Source organism: Passer domesticus, chromosome 6, assembly GCF_036417665.1.
Source record: "Passer domesticus isolate bPasDom1 chromosome 6, bPasDom1.hap1, whole genome shotgun sequence".
NCBI classification, from domain to species: domain Eukaryota; kingdom Metazoa; phylum Chordata; class Aves; order Passeriformes; family Passeridae; genus Passer; species Passer domesticus.
The window spans coordinates 67,933,236-67,958,403 of record NC_087479.1 but is presented as its reverse complement, the minus strand read 5'-3'; positions in this window follow the sequence as shown (position 1 = coordinate 67,958,403).

Here is a 25,168-nt window from a genome sequence, read left to right as displayed (position 1 = left end):
CCAGGCCAGGTTGCTGATGTCAGTTTGCAGGAGGCACTTGGCACTGTCAAACCAGCCACTGTTGCCTGTGGGAGCACATTTCATCTGGGATGTATCCTCAACCGTTTGGAATTTCAGGAGGCAGCCGTCCACTACGGGCGACCGGCGCTGGGCACGAACTATGGCCTCTCCACAGAAAAACAAAAGTCACCAGGCCAGGTTCCTGATGTCAGTTTGCAGGAGGCACTTGGCTCTGTCAAACCAGCCACAGGTGTCTGTGGGGGCACCTTGAATCTGGGCGGCATCCTGATCCGTTTGGAATTTCAGCAGGCAGCTGGCCACTCCGGGCCACCGGGCCCTGGACGTGTACAATGGCCTTTCCCCAGAGAAACAAAAGTCACCAGGCCAGGTTCCTGATGTCAGTTTGCAGGAGGCACTTGGCACTGTCAAACCAGCCACAGATGCCTGTGGGGGCACCTTGCATCTGGGAGATATCCTCAGAATTGTGGAATTTCAGCAGGCGGACGGCCATTCAGGGCATCCAGGCCCTGTACATATACAATGGCCTGTCCCCAGAGAAACAAAAGTCACCAGGCCAGGTTCCTGATGTCAGTTTGCAGGAGGCACTTGGCACTGTCAAACCAGCCACTGTTGCCTGTGGGGGCTCCCTTCATCTAGGCGGTATCCTGATCCGTGCGCAATTTCAGCAGGCAGCCGGCCAATCCAGGCCACCCGGCCCTGGATAGCAACGATGGCCTTTCCCCAGAGAAACAAAAGTCAACATGCCAGGTTCGTGATGTCAGTTTGCAGGAGGCACTTGGCACTGTCAAACCAGCCACAGATGCCTGTGGGGGCACCTTGCATCTGGGAAGTATCCTGATCCGTGCGGAATTTCAGCAGGCAGCTGGCCACTCCGGGCCTAAGGGTCCAGGATATGAAGCATGGCCTTTCCACAGAGAAACAAAAGTCACCAGGCCAGGTTCCTGATGTCAGTTTGCAGGAGGCACTTGGCACTGTCAAACCAGCCACTGTTGCCTGTGGAGGTACCTTCGGTCTGAGAGGGATCCTGATCCGTTTCGAATTTCAGCAGGCAGCCGGCCACTCTGGGCCACCGGGCCCTAGAGAGGAACGATGGCCTTTCCCCTGAGAAACAAAAGTCACCAGGTCAGGTTCCTGATGTCAGTTTGCAGGAGGCACTTGGCACTGTCAAACCAGCCACAGATGCCTTTGGGGGCACCTTGCATCTGGGAGGTATCCTGATCCGTGCGGAATTTCAGCAGGCAGCCGGCCACTCCGGGCCTTCGGGTCCAGGATGTGAACCATGGCCTTTCCCCTGAGAAACAAAAGTCACCAGGCCAGGTTGCTGATGTCAGTTTGCAGGAGGCACTTGGCACTGTCAAACCAGCCACTGTTGCCTGTGGGAGCACATTTCATCTGGGATGTATCCTCAACCGTTTGGAATTTCAGGAGGCAGCCGTCCACTACGGGCGACCGGCGCTGGGCACGAACTATGGCCTCTCCACAGAAAAACAAAAGTCACCAGGCCAGGTTCCTGATGTCAGTTTGCAGGAGGCACTTGGCACTGTCAAACCAGCCACAGGTGTCTGTGGGGGCACCTTGAATCTGGGCGGCATCCTGATCCGTTTGGAATTTCAGCAGGCAGCTGGCCACTCCGGGCCACCGGGCCCTGGACGTGTACAATGGCCTTTCCCCAGAGAAACAAAAGTCACCAGGCCAGGTTCCTGATGTCAGTTTGCAGGAGGCACTTGGCACTGTCAAACCAGCCACAGATGCCTGTGGGGGCACCTTGCATCTGGGAGATATCCTCAGAATTGTGGAATTTCAGCAGGCGGACGGCCATTCAGGGCATCCAGGCCCTGTACATATACAATGGCCTGTCCCCAGAGAAACAAAAGTCACCAGGCCAGGTTCCTGATGTCAGTTTGCAGGAGGCACTTGGCACTGTCAAACCAGCCACTGTTGCCTGTGGGGGCTCCCTTCATCTAGGCGGTATCCTGATCCGTGCGGAATTTCAGCAGGCAGCTGGCCACTCCGGGCCTTCGGGTCCAGGATGTGAAACATGGCCTTTCCCCAGAGAAACAAAAGTCACCAGGCCAGGTTGCTGATGTCAGTTTGCAGGAGGCACTTGGCACTGTCAAACCAGCCACTGTTGCCTGTGGGAGCACATTTCATCTGGGATGTATCCTCAACCGTTTGGAATTTCAGGAGGCAGCCGTCCACTACGGGCGACCGGCGCTGGGCACGAACTATGGCCTCTCCACAGAGAAACAAAAGTCACCAGGCCAGGTTCCTGATGTCAGTTTGCAGGAGGCACTTGGCACTGTCAAACCAGCCACAGTTGCCTGTGGGGGCACTTTCCATCTGGGAGGCATCCTGATCCGTGCGGAATTTTAGCAGGCAGCCAGGCACGCCGGGCCGCAAGACCATGGACGCGAACTATGGCCTTTCCCCAGAGAAACAAAAGTCACCAGGCCAGGTTCCTGATGTCAGTTTGCAGGAGCCATTTGGCACTGTCAAACCAGCCACAATTCCCTGTGGGGGCACCTTGCATCTGGGAGATATCCTCAGCCATGCGGAATTTCAGCAGGCGGAGGGCCACTCAGGGCCTCCCGGCCCTGGACATATACAATGGCCTTTCCCCAGAGAAACAAAAGTCACCAGGCCAGGTTCCTGATGTCAGTTTGCAGGAGGCACTTGGCACTCTCAAACCAGCCACAGTTGCCTGTAGGGGCACCTTGCATCTGGGCGGCATCCTGATCCGTACAGTATTTCAGCAGGCAGAAGGGCACACAGGGCCGCTAGGCTCTGCAGACGATCTATGACCATTCCCCAGAGAAACAAAAGTCACCAGGCCAGGTTCCTGATGTCAGTTTGCAGGAGGCACTTGGCACTGTCAAATCAGCCACAGTTGCCTTTTGGGGCACTTTCCATCTGGGAGGCATCCTGATCCGTGCGGAATTTCAGCAGGCAGCCGAGCAGGCCGGGCCACCCGGCCCTGGACACGAACGATGGCCTTTCCCCTGAGAAACAAAAGTCACCAGGCCAGGTTCCTGATGTCAGTTTGCAGGAGGCACTTGGCACTGTCAAACCAGCCACAGTTGCCTGTGGGGGCACCTTGCATCTGGGAGATATCCTCAGCAGTGTGGAATTTCAGCAGGCGGACGGCCATTCAGCGCATCCAGGCCCTGGACATATACAATGGCCTGTCCCCAGAGAAACAAAAGTCACCAGGTCAGGTTCCTGATGTCAGTTTGCAGGAGGCACTTGGCACTGTCAAACCAGCCACTGTTGCCTGTGGGGGCTCCCTTCATCTAGACGGTATCCCGATCCGTGCGGAATTTCAGCAGGCAGCCGGCCAATTCAGGCCACCCGGCCCTGGATAGCAATGATGGCCTTTCCACAGAGAAACAAAAGTCACCAGGCCAGGTTCCTGATGTCAGTTTGCAGGAGGCACTTGGCACTGTCAAACCAGCCACAGATGCCTGTGGGGGCACCTTGCATCTGGGAAGTATCCTGATCCGTGCGGAATTTCAGCAGGCAGCTGGCCACTCCGGGCCTAAGGGTCCAGGATATGAAGCATGGCCTTTCCACAGAGAAACAAAAGTCACCAGGCCAGGTTCCTGATGTCAGTTTGCAGGAGGCACTTGGCACTGTCAAACCAGCCACTGTTGCCTGTGGAGGTACCTTCGGTCTGAGATGTATCCTGCTCCGTTTCGAATTTCAGCAGGCAGGTGGCCACTCTGGGCCACCGGGCCCTAGAGAGGAACGATGGCCTTTCCCCTGAGAAACAAAAGTCAGCAGGCCAGGTTCCTGATGTCAGTTTGCAGGAGGCACTTGGCACTGTCAAACCAGCCACTGGTGCCTGTGGGGGCATTTGCTTCTAGGTGGTATCCTCATCTGTGCGGAATTTCAGCAGGCAGCCGGCCACTCCTAGCCACCTGGCACTGGACTTGAACCATGGCCTTTCCCCAGAGAAACAAAAGTCACCAGGCCAGGTTGCTGATGTCAGTTTGCAGGAGGCACTTGGCACTGTCAAACCAGCCACTGTTGCCTGTGGGAGCACATTTCATCTGGGATGTATCCTCAACCGTTTGGAATTTCAGGAGGCAGCCGTCCACTACGGGCGACCGGCGCTGGGCACGAACTGTGGCCTCTCCACAGAGAAACAAAAGTCACCAGGCCAGGTTCCTGATGTCAGTTTGCAGGAGGCACTTGGCACTGTCAAACCAGCCACAGGTGTCTGTGGGGGCACCTTGAATCTGGGCGGCATCCTGATCCGTTTGGAATTTCAGCAGGCAGCCGGTCACTCTGGGCCTAAGGGTCCAAGATATGAAGCATGGCCTTTCCCCCGAGAAACAAAAGTCACCAGGCCAGGTTCCTGATGTCAGTTTGCAGGAGGCACTTGGCACTGTCAAACCAGCCACTGTTGCCTGTGGAGGTACCTTCGGTCTGAGAGGTATCCTGATCCGTTTGGAATTTCAGCAGGCAGCTGGCCACTCCGGGCCACCGGGCCCTGGACCTATACAATGGCCTTTCCCCAGAGAAACAAAAGTCACCAGGCCAGGTTCCTGATGTCAGTTTGCAGGAGGCACTTGGCACTGTCAAACCAGCCACAGTTGCCTGTAGGGGCACCTTGCATCTGGGAGATATCCTCAGCCGTGTGGAATTTCAGCAGGCGGACGGCCATTCAGGGCATCCAGGCCCTGTACATATACAATGGCCTGTCCCCAGAGAAACAAAAGTCACCAGGCCAGGTTCCTGATGTCAGTTTGCAGGAGGCACTTGGCACTGTCAAACCAGCCACTGTTGCCTGTGGGGGCTCCCTTCATCTAGGCGGTATCCTGATCCGTGCGGAATTTCAGCAGGCAGCCGGCAAATCAAGGCCACCAGGCCCTGGATAGCAACGATGGCCTTTCCCCTGAGAAACAAATGTCACCATGCCAGGTTCCTGATGTCAGTTTGCAGGAGGCACTTGGCACTGTCAAACCAGCCACTGTTGCCTGTGGGGGCTCCCTTCATCTCGGCGGTATCCTGATCCGTGCGGAATTTCAGTAGGCAGCCGGCCACCACGGGCCACCGGGGCCTGGACATGAACCATGACCTTTCCCCAGAGAAACAAAAGTCACCAGGCCAGGTTCCTGATGTCAGTTTGCAGGAGGCACTTGGCTCTGTCAAACCAGCCACAGTTGCCTGTAGGTGTACCTTGCATCTGGGCGGCATCCTGATCCATTCGGAATTTCAGCAGGCAGGTGGCCACTCCGGGCCTAAGGGTCCAGGATATGAAGCATGGCCTTTCCACAGAGAAACAAAAGTCACCATGCCAGGTTCCTGATGTCAGTTTGCAGGAGGCACTTGGCACTGTCAAACCAGCCACTGTTGCCTGTGGAGGTACCTTCGGTCTGAGAGGGATCCTGATCCGTTTCGAATTTCAGCAGGCAGCCGGCCACTCTGGGCCACCGGGCCCTAGAGAGGAACGATGGCCTTTCCCCTGAGAAACAAAAGTCACCAGGTCAGGTTCCTGATGTCAGTTTGCAGGAGGCACTTGGCTCTGTCAAACCAGCCACAGATGCCTTTGGGGGCACCTTGCATCTGGGAGGTATCCTGATCCGTGCGGAATTTCAGCAGGCAGCCGTCCACTCCGGGCCTTCGGGTCCAGGATGTGAAACCTGGCCTTTCCCCAGAGAAACAAAAGTCACCAGGCCAGGTTGCTGATGTCAGTTTGCAGGAGGCACTTGGCACTGTCAAACCAGCCACTGTTGCCTGTGGGAGCACATTTCATCTGGGATGTATCCTCAACCGTTTGGAATTTCAGGAGGCAGCCGTCCACTACGGGCGACCGGCGCTGGGCACGAACTATGGCCTCTCCACAGAGAAACAAAAGTCACCAGGCCAGGTTCCTGATGTCAGTTTGCAGGAGGCACTTGGCACTGTCAAACCAGCCACAGGTGTCTGTGGGGGCACCTTGAATCTGGGCGGCATCCTGATCCGTTCGGAATTTCAGCAGGCAGCCGGTCACTCTGGGCCTAAGGGTCCAGGATATGAAGCATGGCCTTTCCCCCGAGAAACAAAAGTCACCAGGCCAGGTTCCTGATGTCAGTTTGCAGGAGGCACTTGGCACTGTCAAACCAGGCACTGTTGCCTGTGGAGGTACCTTCGGTCTGAGAGGTATCCTGATCCGTTTGGAATTTCAGCAGGCAGCTGGCCACTCCGGGCCACCGGGCCCTGGACGTGTACAATGGCCTTTCCCCAGAGAAACAAAAGTCACCAGGCCAGGTTCCTGATGTCAGTTTGCAGGAGGCACTTGGCACTGTCAAACCAGCCACAGTTGCCTGTAGGGGCACCTTGCATCTGGGAGATATCCTCAGATTTGTGGAATTTCAGCAGGCGGACGGCCATTCAGGGCATCCAGGCCCTGTACATATACAATGGCCTGTCCCCAGAGAAACAAAAGTCACCAGGCCAGGTTCCTGATGTCAGTTTGCAGGAGGCACTTGGCACTGTCAAACCAGCCACTGTTGCCTGTGGGGGCTCCCTTCATCTAGGCGGTATCCTGATCCGTGCGGAATTTCAGCAGGCAGCCGGCAAATCAAGGCCACCAGGCCCTGGATAGCAACGATGGCCTTTCCCCTGAGAAACAAAAGTCACCATGCCAGGTTCCTGATGTCAGTTTGCAGGAGGCACTTGGCACTGTCAAACCAGCCACTGTTGCCTGTGGGGTCTCCTGTCATCTGGAGGCTATCCTGATTCATGCGGAATTTCAGCAGGCAGCCGGCCACCACGGGCCACCGGGCCCTGGACATGAACCATGACCTTTCCCCCGAGAAACAAAAGTCACCAGGCCAGGTTCCTGATGTCAGTTTGCAGGAGGCACTTGGCTCTGTCAAACCAGCCACAGTTGCCTGTAGGTGTACCTTGCATCTGGGCGGCATCCTGATCCATTCGGAATTTCAGCAGGCAGGTGGCCATTCCGGGCCTAAGGGTCCAGGATATGAAGCATGGCCTTTCCACAGAGAAACAAAAGTCACCATGCCAGGTTCCTGATGTCAGTTTGCAGGAGGCACTTGGCACTGTCAAACCAGCCACTGTTGCCTGTGGGGTCTCCTGTCATCTGGAGGCTATCCTGATTCATGCGGAATTTAACTAGGCAGCCGGCCACTCCGGGCCACCGGGCCCTGGACATGTACAATGGCCTTTCCCCAGAGAAACAAAAGTCACCAAGCCAGGTTCCTGATGTCAGTTTGCAGGAGGCACTTGGCACTGTCAAACCAGCCACAGTTGCCTGTGGGGGCACATTCCATCTGGGAGGCATCCTGATCCGTGCGGAATTTCAGCAGGCAGCCGAGCAGGCCGGGCCACCCGGCCCTGGACACGAACGATGGCCTTTCCCCTGAGAAACAAAAGTTACCAGGCCAGGTTCCTGATGTCAGTTTGCAGGAGGCATTTGGCACTGTCAAACCAGCCACAGATGCCTGTGGGGGCACCTTGCATCTGGGAGGTATCCTGATCCGTGCGGAATTTCAGCAGGCAGCCGGCCACTCCGGGCCTTCGGGTCCAGGATGTGAACCATGGCCTTTCCCCTGAGAAACAAAAGTCACCAGGTCAGGTTGCTGATGTCAGTTTGCAGGAGGCACTTGGCACTGTCAAACCAGCCACTGTTGCCTGTGGGAGCACATTTCATCTGGGATGTATCCTCAACCGTTTGGAATTTCAGGAGGCAGCCGTCCACTACGGGCGACCGGCGCTGGGCACGAACTATGGCCTCTCCACAGAGAAACAAAAGTCACCAGGCCAGGTTCCTGATGTCAGTTTGCAGGAGGCACTAGGCACTGTCAAACCAGCCACAGGTGTCTGTGGAGGCACCTTGAATCTGGGCGGCATCCTGATCCTTGCGGAATTTCAGCAGGCAGCCGGTCACTCTGGGCCTAAGGGTCCAGGATATGAAGCATGGCCTTTCCCCCGAGAAACAAAAGTCACCAGGCCAGGTTCCTGATGTCAGTTTGCAGGAGGCACTTGGCACTGTCAAACCAGCCACTGTTGCCTGTGGAGGTACCTTCGGTCTGAGAGGTATCCTGATCCGTTTGGAATTTCAGCAGGCAGCTGGCCACTCCGGGCCACCGGGCCCTGGACGTATACAATGGCCTTTCCCCAGAGAAACAAAAGTCACCAGGCCAGGTTCCTGATGTCAGTTTGCAGGAGGCACTTGGCACTGTCAAACCAGCCACAGTTGCCTGTAGGGGCACCTTGCATCTGGGAGATATCCTCAGAATTGTGGAATTTCAGCAGGCGGACGGCCATTCAGGGCATCCAGGCCCTGTACATATACAATGGCCTGTCCCCAGAGAAACAAAAGTCACCAGGCCAGGTTCCTGATGTCAGTTTGCAGGAGGCACTTGGCACTGTCAAACCAGCCACTGTTGCCTGTGGGGTCTCCTGTCATCTGGAGGCTATCCTGATTCATGCGGAATTTAACCAGGCAGCCGGCCACTCCGGGCCACCGGGCACTGGACATGTACAATGGCCTTTCCCCAGAGAAACAAAAGTCACCAAGCCAGGTTCCTGATGTCAGTTTGCAGGAGGCACTTGGCACTGTCAAACCAGCCACAGCTGCCTGTGGGGGCACTTTCCATCTGGGAGGCATCCTGATCCGTGCAGAATTTCAGCAGGCAGCCGAGCAGGCCGGGCCACCCGGCCCTGGACACGAACGATGGCCTTTCCCCTGAGAAACAAAAGTCACCAGGCCAGGTTCCTGATGTCAGTTTGCAGGAGGCACTTGGCACTGTCAAACCAGCCACAGTTGCCTGTAGGGGCACCTTGCATCTGGGAGATATCCTCAGCCGTGTGGAATTTCAGCAGGCGGACGGCCATTCAGAGCATCCAGGCCCTGTACATATACAATGGCCTGTCCCCAGAGAAACAAAAGTCACCAGGCCAGGTTCCTGATGTCAGTTTGCAGGAGGCACTTGGCACTGTCAAACCAGCCACAGGTGTCTGTGGGGGCACCTTGCATCTGGGAAGTATCCTGATCCGTGAGGAATTTCAGCAGGCAGCTGGCCACTCCGGGCCTAAGGGTCCAGGATATGAAGCATGGCCTTTCCACAGAGAAACAAAAGTCACCAGGCCAGGTTCCTGATGTCAGTTTGCAGGAGGCACTTGGCACTGTCAAACCAGCCACTGTTGCCTGTGGAGGTACCTTCGGTCTGAGAGGTATCCTGATCCGTTTCGAATTTCAGCAGGCAGCCGGCCACTCTGGGCCACCGGGCCCTAGAGAGGAACGATGGCCTTTCCCCTGAGAAACAAAAGTCACCAGGTCAGGTTCCTGATGTCAGTTTGCAGGAGGCACTTGGCACTGTCAAACCAGCCACAGATGCCTTTGGGGCACCTTGCATCTGGGAGGTATCCTGATCCGTGCGGAATTTCAGCAGGCAGCCGGCCACTCCGGGCCTTTGGGTCCAGGATGTGAACCATGGCCTTTCCCCAGAGAAACAAAAGTCACCAGGCCAGGTTGCTGATGTCAGTTTGCAGGAGGCACTTGGCACTGTCAAACCAGCCACTGTTGCCTGTGGGAGCACATTTCATCTGGGATGTATCCTCAACCGTTTGGAATTTCAGGAGGCAGCCGTCCACTACGGGCGACCGGCGCTGGGCACGAACTATGGCCTCTCCACAGAGAAACAAAAGTCACCAGGCCAGGTTCCTGATGTCAGTTTGCAGGAGCCATTTGGCACTGTCAAACCAGCCACAGTTGCCTGTGGGGGCACTTTCCATCTGGGAGGCATCCTGATCCGTGCGGAATTTCAGCAGGCAGCCAGGCACGCCGGGCCGCAAGACCATGGACGCGAACTATGGCCTTTCCCCCGAGAAACAAAAGTCACCAGGCCAGGTTCCTGATGTCAGTTTGCAGGAGCCATTTGGCACTGTCAAACCAGCCACAATTCCCTGTGGGGGCACCTTGCATCTGGGAGATATCCTCAGCCATGCGGAATTTCAGCAGGTGGAGGGCCACTCAGGGCCTCCAGGCCCTGGACATATACAATGGCCATTCCCCAGAGAAACAAAAGTCACCAGGCCAGGTTCCTGATGTCAGTTTGCAGGAGGCACTTGGCACTCTAAACCAGCCACAGTTGCCTGTAGGGGCACCTTGCATCTGGGCGGCATCCTGATCCGTACAGTATTTCAGCAGGCAGAAGGGCACACAGGGCCGCTAGGCTCTGGAGACGATCTATGACCTTTCCCCTGAGAAACAAAAGTCACCAGGCCAGGTTCCTGATGTCAGTTTGCAGGAGGCACTTGGCACTGTCAAACCAGCCACAGATGCCTGTGGGGGCACCTTGCATCTGGGAAGTATCCTGATCCGTGCGGAATTTCAGCAGGCAGCTGGCCACTCCGGGCCTAAGGGTCCAGGATATGAAGCATGGCCTTTCCCCTGAGAAACAAAAGTCACCAGGCCAGGTTCCTGATGTCAGTTTGCAGGAGGCACTTGGCACTGTCAAACCAGCCACTGTTGCCTGTGGAGGTACCTTCGGTCTGAGAGGTATCCTGATCCGTTTCGAATTTCAGCAGGCAGCCGGCCACTCTGGGCCACCGGGCCCTAGAGAGGAACGATGGCCTTTCCCCTGAGAAACAAAAGTCACCAGGTCAGGTTCCTGATGTCAGTTTGCAGGAGGCACTTGGCACTGTCAAACCAGCCACAGATGCCTTTGGGGGCACCTTGCATCTGGGAGGTATCCTGATCCATGCGGAATTTCAGCAGGCAGCCGGCCACTCCGGGCCTTCGGGTCCAGGATGTGAACCATGGCCTTTCCCCAGAGAAACAAAAGTCACCAGGCCAGGTTGCTGATGTCAGTTTGCAGGAGGCACTTGGCACTGTCAAACCAGCCACTGTTGCCTGTGGGAGCACATTTCATTTGGGATGTATCCTCAACCGTTTGGAATTTCAGGAGGCAGCCGTCCACTACGGGCGACCGGCGCTGGGCACGAACTGTGGCCTCTCCACAGAGAAACAAAAGTCACCAGGCCAGGTTCCTGATGTCAGTTTGCAGGAGGCACTTGGCACTGTCAAACCAGCCACAGGTGTCTGTGGGGGCACCTTGAATCTGGGCGGCATCCTGATCCGTTTGGAATTTCAGCAGGCAGCCGGTCACTCTGGGCCTAAGGGTCCAAGATATGAAGCATGGCCTTTCCCCCGAGAAACAAAAGTCACCAGGCCAGGTTCCTGATGTCAGTTTGCAGGAGGCACTTGGCACTGTCAAACCAGCCACTGTTGCCTGTGGAGGTACCTTCGGTCTGAGAGGTATCCTGATCCGTTTGGAATTTCAGCAGGCAGCTGGCCACTCCGGGCCACCGGGCCCTGGACCTATACAATGGCCTTTCCCCAGAGAAACAAAAGTCACCAGGCCAGGTTCCTGATGTCAGTTTGCAGGAGGCACTTGGCACTGTCAAACCAGCCACAGTTGCCTGTAGGGGCACCTTGCATCTGGGAGATATCCTCAGAATTGTGAATTTCAGCAGGCGGACGGCCATTCAGGGCATCCAGGCCCTGTACATATACAATGGCCTGTCCCCAGAGAAACAAAAGTCACCAGGCCAGGTTCCTGATGTCAGTTTGCAGGAGGCACTTGGCACTGTCAAACCAGCCACTGTTGCCTGTGGGGGCTCCCTTCATCTAGGCGGTATCCTGATCCGTGCGGAATTTCAGCAGGCAGCCGGCAAATCAAGGCCACCAGGCCCTGGATAGCAACGATGGCCTTTCCCCTGAGAAACAAATGTCACCATGCCAGGTTCCTGATGTCAGTTTGCAGGAGGCACTTGGCACTGTCAAACCAGCCACTGTTGCCTGTGGGGGCTCCCTTCATCTCGGCGGTATCCTGATCCGTGCGGAATTTCAGCAGGCAGCCGGCCACCACGGGCCACCGGGGCCTGGACATGAACCATGACCTTTCCCCAGAGAAACAAAGTCACCAGGCCAGGTTCCTGATGTCAGTTTGCAGGAGGCACTTGGCTCTGTCAAACCAGCCACTGTTGCCTGTAGGTGTACCTTGCATCTGGGCGGCATCCTGATCCATTCGGAATTTCAGCAGGCAGGTGGCCACTCCGGGCCTAAGGGTCCAGGATATGAAGCATGGCCTTTCCACAGAGAAACAAAAGTCACCATGCCAGGTTGCTGATGTCAGTTTGCAGGAGGCACTTGGCACTGTCAAACCAGCCACTGTTGCCTGTGGGGTCTCCTGTCATCTGGAGGCTATCCTGATTCATGCGGAATTTAACCAGGCAGCCGGCCACTCCGGGCCACCGGGCCCTGGACATGTACAATGGCCTTTCCACAGAGAAACAAAAGTCACAAGGCCAGGTTCCTGATGGCAGTTTGCAGGAGGCACTTGGCACTGTCAAACCAGCCACAGTTGCCTGTGGGGGCACATTCCATCTTGGAGGCATCCTGATCCGTGCAGAATTTCAGCAGGCAGCCGAGCAGGCCGGGCCACCCGGCCCTGGACACGAACGATGGCCTTTCCCCAGAGAAACAAAAGTCACCAGGCCAGGTTGCTGATGTCAGTTTGCAGGAGGCACTTGGCACTGTCAAACCAGCCACAGCTGCCTGTAGGGGCACCTTGCATCTGGGAGATATCCTCAGCTGTGTGGAATTTCAGCAGGCGGACGGCCATTCAGAGCATCCAGGCCCTGTACATATACAATGGCCTTTCCCCAGAGAAACAAAAGTCACCAGGCCAGGTTCCTGATGTCAGTTTGCAGGAGGCACTTGGCTCTGTCAAACCAGCCACAGTTGCCTGTAGGTGTACCTTCCATCTGGGCGGCATCCTGATCCATTCGGAATTTCAGCAGGCAGGTGGCCACTCCGGGCCTAAGGGTCCAGGATATGAAGCATGGCCTTTCCCCAGAGAAACAAAAGTCACCATGCCAGGTTCCTGATGTCAGTTTGCAGGAGGCACTTGGCACTGTCAAACCAGCCACAGATGCCTGTAGGGGCACCTTACATCTGGGAGATATCCTCAGCCGTGTGGAATTTCAGCAGGCGGACGGCCATTCAGAGCATCCAGGCCTTGTACATATACAATGGCCTGTCCCCAGAGAAACAAAAGTCACCAGGCCAGGTTCCTGATGTCAGTTTGCAGGAGGCACTTGGCACTGTCAAACCAGCCACTGTTGCCTGTGGAGGTACCTTCGGTCTGAGAGGTATCCTGATCCGTTTGGAATTTCAGCAGGCAGCTGGCCACTCCGGGCCACCGGGCCCTGGACATGTACAATGGCCTTTCCCCAGAGAAACAAAAGTCACCAAGCCAGGTTCCCGATGTCAGTTTGCAGGAGGCACTTGGCACTGTCAAACCAGCCACAGTTGCCTGTGGGGGCACATTCCATCTGGGAGGCATCCTGATCCGTGCGGAATTTCAGCAGGCAGCCGAGCAGGCCGGGCCACCCGGCCCTGGACACGAACGATGGCCTTTCCCCTGAGAAACAAAAGTCACCAGGCCAGGTTCCTGATGTCAGTTTGCAGGAGGCACTTGGTACTGTCAAACCAGCCACAGTTGCCTGTAGGGGCACCTTGCATCTGGGAGATATCCTCAGCCGTGTGGAATTTCAGCAGGCGGACGGCCATTCAGGGCATCCAGGCCCTGTACAAATACAATGGCCTGTCCCCTGAGAAACAAAAGTCACCAGGCCAGGTTCCTGATGTCAGTTTGCAGGAGGCACTTGGCACTGTCAAACCAGCCACTGTTGCCTGTGAGGGCTCCCTTCATCTCAGCGGTATCCTGATCCGTGCGGAATTTCAGCAGGCAGCCGGCAAATCCAGGCCACCCGGCCCTGGGTAGCAACGATGGCCTTTCCCCAGAGAAACAAAAGTCACCATGTCAGGTTCCTGATGTCAGTTTGCAGGAGGCACTTGGCACTGTCAAACCAGCCACTGTTGCCTGTGGGGTCTCCTGTCATCTGGGGGCTATCCTGATTCATGCGGAATTTAACCAGGCAGCCGGCCACCCCGGGCCACCGGGCCCTGGACATGAACCATGACCTTTCCCCAGAGAAACAAAAGTCACCAGGCCAGGTTCCTGATGTTAGTTTGCAGGAGGCACTTGGCACTGTCAAACCAGCCACAGTTGCCTGTAGGTGTACCTTGCATCTGGGCGGCATCCTGATCCATTCGGAATTTCAGCAGGCAGGTGGCCACTCCGGGCCTAAGGGTCCAGGATATGAAGCATGGCCTTTCCACAGAGAAACAAAAGTCACAAGGCCAGGTTCCTGATGTCAGTTTGCAGGAGGCACTTGGCACTGTCAAACCAGCCACTGTTGCCTGTGGGGGCACTTTCCATCTGGGAGGCATCCTGATCCGTGCGGAATTTCAGCAGGCAGCCGGCAAATCAAGGCCACCCAGCCCTGGATAGCAACGATGGCCTTTCCCCAGAAAACAAAAGTCACCATGCCAGATTCCTGATGTCAGTTTGCAGGAGGCACTTGGCACTGTCAAACCAGCCACAGATGCCTGTGGGGGCACCTTGCATCTGGGAAGTATCCTGATCCGTGCGGAATTTCAGCAGGCAGCTGGCCACTCCGGGCCTAAGGGTCCAGGATATGAAGCATGGCCTTTCCACAGAGAAACAAAAGTCACCATGCCAGGTTCCTGATGTCAGTTTGCAGGAGGCACTTGGCACTGTCAAACCAGCCACAGTTGCCTGTGGAGGTACCTTCGGTCTGAGAGGTATCCTGATCCGTTTCGGATTTCAGCAGGCAGCCGGACACTCCGGGCTTCCGGGCCCTAGAGAGGAACGATAGCCTTTCCCCTCAGAAACAAAAGTCACAAGGTAAGGTTCCTGATGTCAGTTCAGGAGGCACTTGGCACTGTCAAACCAGCCACAGATGCCTTTGGGGGCACCTTGCATCTGGAAGGTATCCTGATCCGTGCGGAATTTCAGCAGGCAGCCGGCCACTCCGGGCCTTCGGGTCCAGGATGTGAACCATGGCCTTTCCCCAGAGAAACAAAAGTCACCAGGCCAGGTTGCTGATGTCAGTTTGCAGGAGGCACTTGGCACTGTCAATCCAGCCACTGTTGCCTGTGGGAGCACATTTCATCTGGGATGTACCCTCAACCGTTTGGAATTTCAGGAGGCAGCCGTGCACTACGGGCGACCGGCGCTGGGCACGAACTATGGCCTCTCCACAGAGAAACAAAAGTCACCAGGCCAGGTTCCTGATGTCAGTTTGCAGGAGGCACTTGGCACTGTCAAACCAGCCACAGTTGCCTGTGGGGTCTCCTGTCATCTGGAGGCTATCCTGATTCATGCGGAATTTAACCAGGCAGCCGGCCACTCCGGGCCACCGGGCCCTGGACATGTACAATGGCCTTTCCCCAGAGAAACAAAAGTCACCAAGCCAGGTTCCTGATGTCAGTTTGCAGGAGGCACTTGGCACTGTCAAACCAGCCACAGTTGCCTGTGGGGGCACTTTCCATCTGGGAGGCATCCTGATCCGTGCGGAATTTCAGCAGGCAGCCGAGCAGGCCGGGCCACCCGGCCCTGGACACGAACGATGGCCTTTCCCCTGAGAAACAAAAGTCACCAGGCCAGGTTCCTGATGTCAGTTTGCAGGAGGCACTTGGCACTGTCAAACCAGCCACTGTTGCCTGTGGGAGCACATTTCATCTGGGATGTATCCTCAACCGTTTGGAATTTCAGGAGGCAGCCGTCCACTACGGGCGACCGGCGCTGGGCACGAACTATGGCCTCTCCACAGAGAAACAAAAGTCACCAGGCCAGGTTCCTGATGTCAGTTTGCAGGAGGCACTTGGCACTGTCAAACCAGCCACAGGTGTCTGTGGGGGCACCTTGAATCTGGGCGGCATCCTGATCCGTTCGGAATTTCAGCAGGCAGCCGGTCACTCTGGGCCTAAGGGTCCAGGATATGAAGCATGGCCTTTCCCCCGAGAAACAAAAGTCACCAGGCCAGGTTGCTGATGTCAGTTTGCAGGAGGCACTTGGCACTGTCAAACCAGCCACTGTTGCCTGTGGAGGTACCTTCGGTCTGAGAGGTATCCTGATCCGTTTGGAATTTCAGCAGGCAGCTGGCCACTCCGGGCCACCGGGCCCTGGACGTGTACAATGGCCTTTCCCCAGAGAAACAAAAGTCACCAGGCCAGGTTCCTGATGTCAGTTTGCAGGAGGCACTTGGCACTGTCAAACCAGCCACAGATGCCTGTGGGGGCACCTTGCATCTGGGAGATATCCTCATCTGTGCGGAATTTCAGCAGGCGGACGGCCATTCAGGGCATCCAGGCCCTGTACATATACAATGGCCTGTCCCCAGAGAAACAAAAGTCACCAGGCCAGGTTCCTGATGTCAGTTTGCAGGAGGCACTTGGCACTGTCAAACCAGCCACTGTTGCCTGTGGGGGCTCCCTTCATCTAGGCGGTATCCTGATCCGTGCGGAATTTCAGCAGGCAGCTGGCCACTCCGGGCCTTCGGGTCCAGGATGTGAAACATGGCCTTTCCCCCGAGAAACAAAAGTCACCAGGCCAGGTTGCTGATGTCAGTTTGCAGGAGGCACTTGGCACTGTCAAACCAGCCACTGTTGCCTGTGGGAGCACATTTCATCTGGGATGTATCCTCAACCATTTGGAATTTCAGGAGGCAGCCGTCCACTACGGGCGACCGGCGCTGGGCACGAACTATGGCCTCTCCACAGAGAAACAAAAGTCACCAGGCCAGGTTCCTGATGTCAGTTTGCAGGAGGCACTTGGCACTGTCAAACCAGCCACAGTTGCCTGTGGGGGCACTTTCCATCTGGGAGGCATCCTGATCCGTGCGGAATTTCAGCAGGCAGCCAGGCACGCCGGGCCGCAAGACCATGGACGCGAACTATGGCCTTTCCCCAGAGAAACAAAAGTCACCAGGCCAGGTTCCTGATGTCAGTTTGCAGGAGCCATTTGGCACTGTCAAACCAGCCACAATTCCCTGTGGGGGCACCTTGCATCTGGGAGATATCCTCAGCCATGCGGAATTTCAGCAGGCGGAGGGCCACTCAGGGCCTCCCGGCCCTGGACATATACAATGGCCTTTCCCCTGAGAAACAAAAGTCAGCAGGCCAGGTTCCTGATGTCAGTTTGCAGGAGGCACTTGGCACTCTCAAACCAGCCACAGTTGCCTGTAGGGGCACCTTGCATCTGGGCGGCATCCTGATCCGTACAGTAATTCAGCAGGCAGAAGGGCACACAGGGCCGCTAGGCTCTGGAGACGATCTATGACCTTTCCCCAGAGAAACAAAAGTCACCAGGCCAGGTTCCTGATGTCAGTTTGCAGGAGGCACTTGGCACTGTCAAACCAGCCACAGTTGCCTGTGGGGGCACATTCCATCTGGGAGGCATCCTGATCCGTGCGGAATTTCAGCAGGCAGCCGAGCAGGCCGGGCCACCCGGCCCTGGACACGAACGATGGCCTTTCCCCTGAGAAACAAAAGTCACCAGGCCAGGTTCCTGATGTCAGTTTGCAGGAGGCACTTGGCACTGTCAAACCAGCCACAGTTGCCTGTGGGGGCACCTTGCATCTGGGAGATATCCTCAGCAGTGTGGAATTTCAGCAGGCGGACGGCCATTCAGCGCATCCAGGCCCTGGACATATACAATGGCCTGTCCCCAGAGAAACAAAAGTCACCAGGCCAGGTTGCTGATGTCAGTTTGCAGGAGGCACTTGGCACTGTCAAACCAGCCACTGTTGCCTGTGGGGGCTCCCTTCATCTAGACGGTATCCCGATCCGTGCGGAATTTCAGCAGGCAGCCGGCCAATTCAGGCCACCCGGCCCTGGATAGCAATGATGGCCTTTCCACAGAGAAACAAAAGTCAACATGCCAGGTTCCTGATGTCAGTTTGCAGGAGGCACTTGGCACTGTCAAACCAGCCACAGATGCCTGTGGGGGCACCTTGCATCTGGGAAGTATCCTGATCCGTGCGGAATTTCAGCAGGCAGCTGGCCACTCCGGGCCTAAGGGTCCAGGATATGAAGCATGGCCTTTCCACAGAGAAACAAAAGTCACCAGGCCAGGTTCCTGATGTCAGTTTGCAGGAGGCACTTGGCACTCTCAAACCAGCCACTGTTGCCTGTGGAGGTACCTTCGGTCTGAGATGTATCCTGATCCGTTTCGAATTTCAGCAGGCAGCCGGCCACTCGGGGCCACCGGGCCCTAGAGAGGAACGATGGCCTTTCCCCTGAGAAACAAAAGTCAGCAGGCCAGGTTCCTGATGTCAGTTTGCAGGAGGCACTTGGCACTGTCAAACCAGCCACTGGTGCCTGTGGGGGCATTTGCTTCTAGGTGGTATCCTCATCTGTGCGGAATTTCAGCAGGCAGCCGGCCACTCCTAGCCACCGGGCACTGGGCTTGAACCATGGCCTTTCCCCAGAGAAACAAAAGTCACCAGGCCAGGTTGCTGATGTCAGTTTGCAGGAGGCACTTGGCACTGTCAAACCAGCCACTGTTGCCTGTGGGAGCACATTTCATCTGGGATGTATCCTCAACCGTTTGGAATTTCAGGAGGCAGCCGTCCACTACGGGCGACCGGCGCTGGGCACGAACTGTGGCCTCTCCACAGAGAAACAAAAGTCACCAGGCCAGGTTCCTGATGTCAGTTTGCAGGAGGCACTTGGCACTGTCAAACCAGCCACAGGTGTCTGTGGGGGCACCTTGAATCTGGGCGGCATCCTGATCCGTTTGGAATTTCAGCAGGCAGCCGGTCACTCTGGGCCTAAGGGTCCAAGATATGAAGCATGGCCTTTCCCCCGAGAAACAAAAGTCACCAGGCCAGGTTCCTGATGTCAGTTTGCAGGAGGCACTTGGCACTGTCAAACCAGCCACTGTTGCCTGTGGAGGTACCTTCGGTCTGAGAGGTATCCTGATCCGTTTGGAATTTCAGCAGGCAGCTGGCCACTCCGGGCCACCGGGCCCTGGACCTATACAATGGCCTTTCCCCAGAGAAACAAAAGTCACCAGGCCAGGTTCCTGATGTCAGTTTGCAGGAGGCACTTGGCACTGTCAAACCAGCCACAGTTGCCTGTAGGGGCACCTTGCATCTGGGAGATATCCTCAGAATTGTGAATTTCAGCAGGCGGACGGCCATTCAGGGCATCCAGGCCCTGTACATATACAATGGCCTGTCCCCAGAGAAACAAAAGTCACCAGGCCAGGTTCCTGATGTCAGTTTGCAGGAGGCACTTGGCACTGTCAAACCAGCCACTGTTGCCTGTGGGGGCTCCCTTCATCTAGGCGGTATCCTGATCCGTGCGGAATTTCAGCAGGCAGCCGGCAAATCAAGGCCACCGGGCCCTGGATAGCAACGATGGCCTTTCCCCTGAGAAACAAATGTCACCATGCCAGGTTCCTGATGTCAGTTTGCAGGAGGCAGTTGGCACTGTCAAACCAGCCACTGTTGCCTGTGGGGGCTCCCTTCATCTCGGCGGTATCCTGATCCGTGCGGAATTTCAGCAGGCAGCCGGCCACCACGGGCCACCGGGCCCTGGACATGAACCATGACCTTTCCCCAGAGAAACAAAAGTCACCAGGCCAGGTTCCTGATGTCAGTTTTCAGGAGGCACTTGGCTCTGTCAAACCAGCCACAGTTGCCTGTAGGTGTACCTTGCATCTGGGCGGCACCCTGATCCATTCGGAATTTCAGCAGGCAGGTGGCCACTCCGGGCCTAAGGGTCCAGGATATGAAGCATGGCCTTTCCACAGAGAAACAAAAGTCACCAGGCCAGGTTCCTGATGTCAGTTTGCAGGAGGCACTTGGCACTGTCAAACCAGCCACTGTTGCCTGTGGGGTCTCCTGTCATCTGGAGGCTATCCTGATTCATGCGGAATTTAAGCAGGCAGCCGGCCACTCCGGGCCACCGGGCCCTGGACATGTACAATGGCCTTTCCACAGAGAAACAAAAGTCACAAGGCCAGGTTCCTGATGGCAGTTTGCAGGAGGCACTTGGCACTGTCAAACCAGCCACAGTTGCCTGTGGGGGCACATTCCATCTTGGAGGCATCCTGATCCGTGCAGAATTTCAGCAGGCAGCCGAGCAGGCCGGGCCACCCGGCCCTGGACACGAACGATGGCCTTTCCCCCGAGAAACAAAAGTCACCAGGCCAGGTTGCTGATGTCAGTTTGCAGGAGGCACTTGGCACTGTCAAACCAGCCACAGCTGCCTGTAGGGGCACCTTGCATCTGGGAGATATCCTCAGCTGTGTGGAATTTCAGCAGGCGGACGGCCATTCAGAGCATCCAGGCCCTGTACATATACAATGGCCTTTCCCCAGAGAAACAAAAGTCACCAGGCCAGGTTCCTGATGTCAGTTTGCAGGAGGCACTTGGCACTGTCAAACCAGCCACAGTTGCCTGTAGGTGTACCTTCCATCTGGGCGACATCCTGATCCATTCGGAATTTCAGCAGGCAGGTGGCCACTCCGGGCCTAAGGGTCCAGGATATGAAGCATGGCCTTTCCACAGAGAAACAAAAGTCACCATGCCAGGTTCCTGATGTCAGTTTGCAGGAGGCACTTGGCACTGTCAAACCAGCCACTGTTGCCTGTGGGGGCTCCCTTCATCTCGGCGGTATCCTGATCCGTGCGGAATCTCAGCAGGCAGCCGGCCAATCCAGGCCACCCGGCCCTGGATAGCAACGATGGTCTTTCCCCAGAGAAACAAAAGTCAACATGCCAGGTTCCTGATGTCAGTTTGCAGGAGGCACTTGGCACTGTCAAACCAGCCACAGATGCCTGTAGGGGCACCTTACATCTGGGAGATATCCTCAGCCGTGTGGAATTTCAGCAGGCGGACGGCCATTCAGAGCATCCAGGCCCTGGACATATACAATGGCCTGTCCCCAGAGAAACAAAAGTCACCAGGCCAGGTTCCTGATGTCAGTTTGCAGGAGGCACTTGGCACTGTCAAACCAGCCACTGTTGCCTGTGGAGGTACCTTCGGTCTGAGAGGTATCCTGATCCGTTTGGAATTTCAGCAGGCAGCTGGCCACTCCGGGCCACCGGGCCCTGGACATGTACAATGGCCTTTCCCCAGAGAAACAAAAGTCACCAAGCCAGGTTCCCGATGTCAGTTTGCAGGAGGCACTTGGCACTGTCAAACCAGCCACAGTTGCCTGTGGGGGCACATTCCATCTGGGAGGCATCCTGATCCGTGCGGAATTTCAGCAGGCAGCCGAGCAGGCCGGGCCACCCGGCCCTGGACACGAACGATGGCCTTTCCCCTGAGAAACAAAAGTCACCAGGCCAGGTTCCTGATGTCAGTTTGCAGGAGGCACTTGGTACTGTCAAACCAGCCACAGTTGCCTGTAGGGGCACCTTGCATCTGGGAGATATCCTCAGCCGTGTGGAATTTCAGCAGGCGGACGGCCATTCAGGGCATCCAGGCCCTGTACAAATACAATGGCCTGTCCCCAGAGAAACAAAAGTCACCAGGCCAGGTTCCTGATGTCAGTTTGCAGGAGGCACTTGGCACTGTCAAACCAGCCACTGTTGCCTGTGAGGGCTCCCTTCATCTCAGCGGTATCCTGATCCGTGCGGAATTTCAGCAGGCAGCCGGCAAATCCAGGCCACCCGGCCCTGGGTAGCAACGATGGCCTTTCCCCAGAGAAACAAAAGTCACCATGTCAGGTTCCTGATGTCAGTTTGCAGGAGGCACTTGGCACTGTCAAACCAGCCACTGTTGCCTGTGGGGTCTCCTGTCATCTGGGGGCTATCCTGATTCATGCGGAATTTAACCAGGCAGCCGGCCACCCCGGGCCACCGGGCCCTGGACATGAACCATGACCTTTCCCCAGAGAAACAAAAGTCACCAGGCCAGGTTCCTGATGTTAGTTTGCAGGAGGCACTTGGCTCTGTCAAACCAGCCACAGTTGCCTGTGGGGGCACCTTGCATCTGGGAAATATCCTGATCCGTGCGGAATTTCAGCAGGCAGCTGGCCACTCCGGGCCTAAGGGTCCAGGATATGAAGCATGGCCTTTCCACAGAGAAACAAAAGTCACAAGGCCAGGTTCCTGATGTCAGTTTGCAGGAGGCACTTGGCACTGTCAAACCAGCCACTGTTGCCTGTGGGGGCACTTTCCATCTGGGAGGCATCCTGATCCGTGCGGAATTTCAGCAGGCAGCCGGCAAATCAAGGCCACCCAGCCCTGGATAGCAACGATGGCCTTTCCCCAGAGAAACAAAAGTCACCATGCCAGATTCCTGATGTCAGTTTGCAGGAGGCACTTGGCACTGTCAAACCAGCCACAGATGCCTGTGGGGGCACCTTGCATCTGGGAAGTATCCTGATCCGTGCGGAATTTCAGCAGGCAGCTGGCCACTCCGGGCCTAAGGGTCCAGGATATGAAGCATGGCCTTTCCACAGAGAAACAAAAGTCACCAGGCCAGGTTCCTGATGTCAGTTTGCAGGAGGCACTTGGCACTGTCAAACCAGCCACAGTTGCCTGTGGAGGTACCTTCGGTCTGAGAGGTATCCTGATCCGTTTCAAATTTCAGCAGGCAGCCGGACACTCCGGGCTTCCGGGCCCTAGAGAGGAACGATAGCCTTTCCCCTCAGAAACAAAAGTCACAAGGTAAGGTTCCTGATGTCAGTTCAGGAGGCACTTGGCACTGTCAAACCAGCCACAGATGCCTTTGGGGGCACCTTGCATCTGGAAGGTATCCTGATCCGTGCGGAATTTCAGCAGGCAGCCGGCCACTCCGGGCCTTCGGGTCCAGGATGTGAACCATGGCCTTTCCCCAGAGAAACAAAAGTCACCAGGCCAGGTTGCTGATGTCAGTTTGCAGGAGGCACTTGGCACTGTCAAACCAGCCACTGTTGCCTGTGGGAGCACATTTCATCTGGGAGGTATCCTCAACCGTTTGGAATTTCAGGAGGCAGCCGTGCACTACGGGCGACCGGCGCTGGGCACGAACTATGGCCTCTCCACAGAGAAACAAAAGTCACCAGGCCAGGTTCCTGATGTCAGTTTGCAGGAGGCACTTGGCACTGTTAAACCAGCCACAGTTGCCTGTGGGGTCTCCTGTCATCTGGAGGCTATCCTGATTCATGCGGAATTTAACCAGGCAGCCGGCCACTCCGGGCCACCGGGCCCTGGACATGTACAATGGCCTTTCCCCAGAGAAACAAAAGTCACCAAGCCAGGTTCCTGATGTCAGTTTGCAGGAGGCGCTTGGCACTGTCAAACCAGCCACAGTTGCCTGTGGGGGCACTTTCCATCTGGGAGGCATCCTGATCCGTGCGGAATTTCAGCAGGCAGCCGAGCAGGCCGGGCCACCCGGCCCTGGACACGAACGATGGCCTTTCCCCAGAGAAACAAAAGTCACCAGGCCAGGTTCCTGATGTCAGTTTGCAGGAGGCACTTGGCACTGTCAAACCAGCCACTGTTGCCTGTGAGGGCTCCCTTCATCTCAGCGGTATCCTGATCCGTGCGGAATTTCAGCAGGCAGCCGGCAAATCCAGGCCACCCGGCCCTGGGTAGAAACGATGGCCTTTCCCCAGAGAAACAAAAGTCACCATGTCAGGTTCCTGATGTCAGTTTGCAGGAGGCACTTGGCACTGTCAAACCAGCCACTGTTGCCTGTGGGGTCTCCTGTCATCTAGGGGCTATCCTGATTCATGCGCAATTTAACCAGGCAGCCAGCCACCAAGGGCCACCGGGCCCTGGACATGAACCATGACCTTTCCCCAGAGAAACAAAAGTCACCAGGCCAGGTTCCTGATGTTAGTTTGCAGGAGGCACTTGGCTCTGTCAAACCAGCCACAGTTGCCTGTAGGTGTACCTTGCATCTGGGCGGCATCCTGATCCATTCGGAATATCAGCAGGCAGGTGGCCACTCCGGGCCTAAGGGTCCAGGATATGAAGCATGGCCTTTCCACAGAGAAACAAATGTCACAAGGCCAGGTTCCTGATGTCAGTTTGCAGGAGGCACTTGGCACTGTCAAACCAGCCACTGTTGCCTGTGGGGGCACTTTCCATCTGGGAGGCATCCTGATCCGTGCGGAATTTCAGCAGGCAGCCGGCAAATCAAGGCCACCCAGCCCTGGATAGCAACGATGGCCTTTCCCCAGAGAAACAAAAGTCACCATGCCAGATTCCTGATGTCAGTTTGCAGGAGGCACTTGGCACTGTCAAACCAGCCACAGATGCCTGTGGGGGCACCTTGCATCTGGGAAGTATCCTGATCCGTGCGGAATTTCAGCAGGCAGCTGGCCACTCCGGGCCTAAGGGTCCAGGATATGAAGCATGGCCTTTCCACAGAGAAACAAAAGTCACCAGGCCAGGTTCCTGATGTCAGTTTGCAGGAGGCACTTGGCACTGTCAAACCAGCCACTGTTGCCTGTGGAGGTACCTTCGGTCTGAGAGGTATCCTGATCCGTTTCGAATTTCAGCAGGCAGCCGGACACTCCGGGCTTCCGGGCCCTAGAGAGGAACGATAGCCTTTCCCCTCAGAAACAAAAGTCACAAGGTAAGGTTCCTGATGTCAGTTCAGGAGGCACTTGGCACTGTCAAACCAGCCACAGATGCCTTTGGGGGCACCTTGCATCTGGAAGGTATCCTGATCCGTGCGGAATTTCAGCAGGCAGCCGGCCACTCCGGGCCTTCGGGTCCAGGATGTGAACCATGGCCTTTCCCCAGAGAAACAAAAGTCACCAGGCCAGGTTGCTGATGTCAGTTTGCAGGAGGCACTTGGCACTGTCAATCCAGCCACTGTTGCCTGTGGGAGCACATTTCATCTGGGATGTACCCTCAACCGTTTGGAATTTCAGGAGGCAGCCGTGCACTACGGGCGACCGGCGCTGGGCACGAACTATGGCCTCTCCACAGAGAAACAAAAGTCACCAGGCCAGGTTCCTGATGTCAGTTTGCAGGAGGCACTTGGCACTGTCAAACCAGCCACAGTTGCCTGTGGGGTCTCCTGTCATCTGGAGGCTATCCTGATTCATGCGGAATTTAACCAGGCAGCCGGCCACTCCGGGCCACCGGGCCCTGGACATGTACAATGGCCTTTCCCCAGAGAAACAAAAGTCACCAAGCCAGGTTCCTGATGTCAGTTTGCAGGAGGCACTTGGCACTGTCAAACCAGCCACAGTTGCCTGTGGGGGCACTTTCCATCTGGGAGGCATCCTGATCCGTGCGGAATTTCA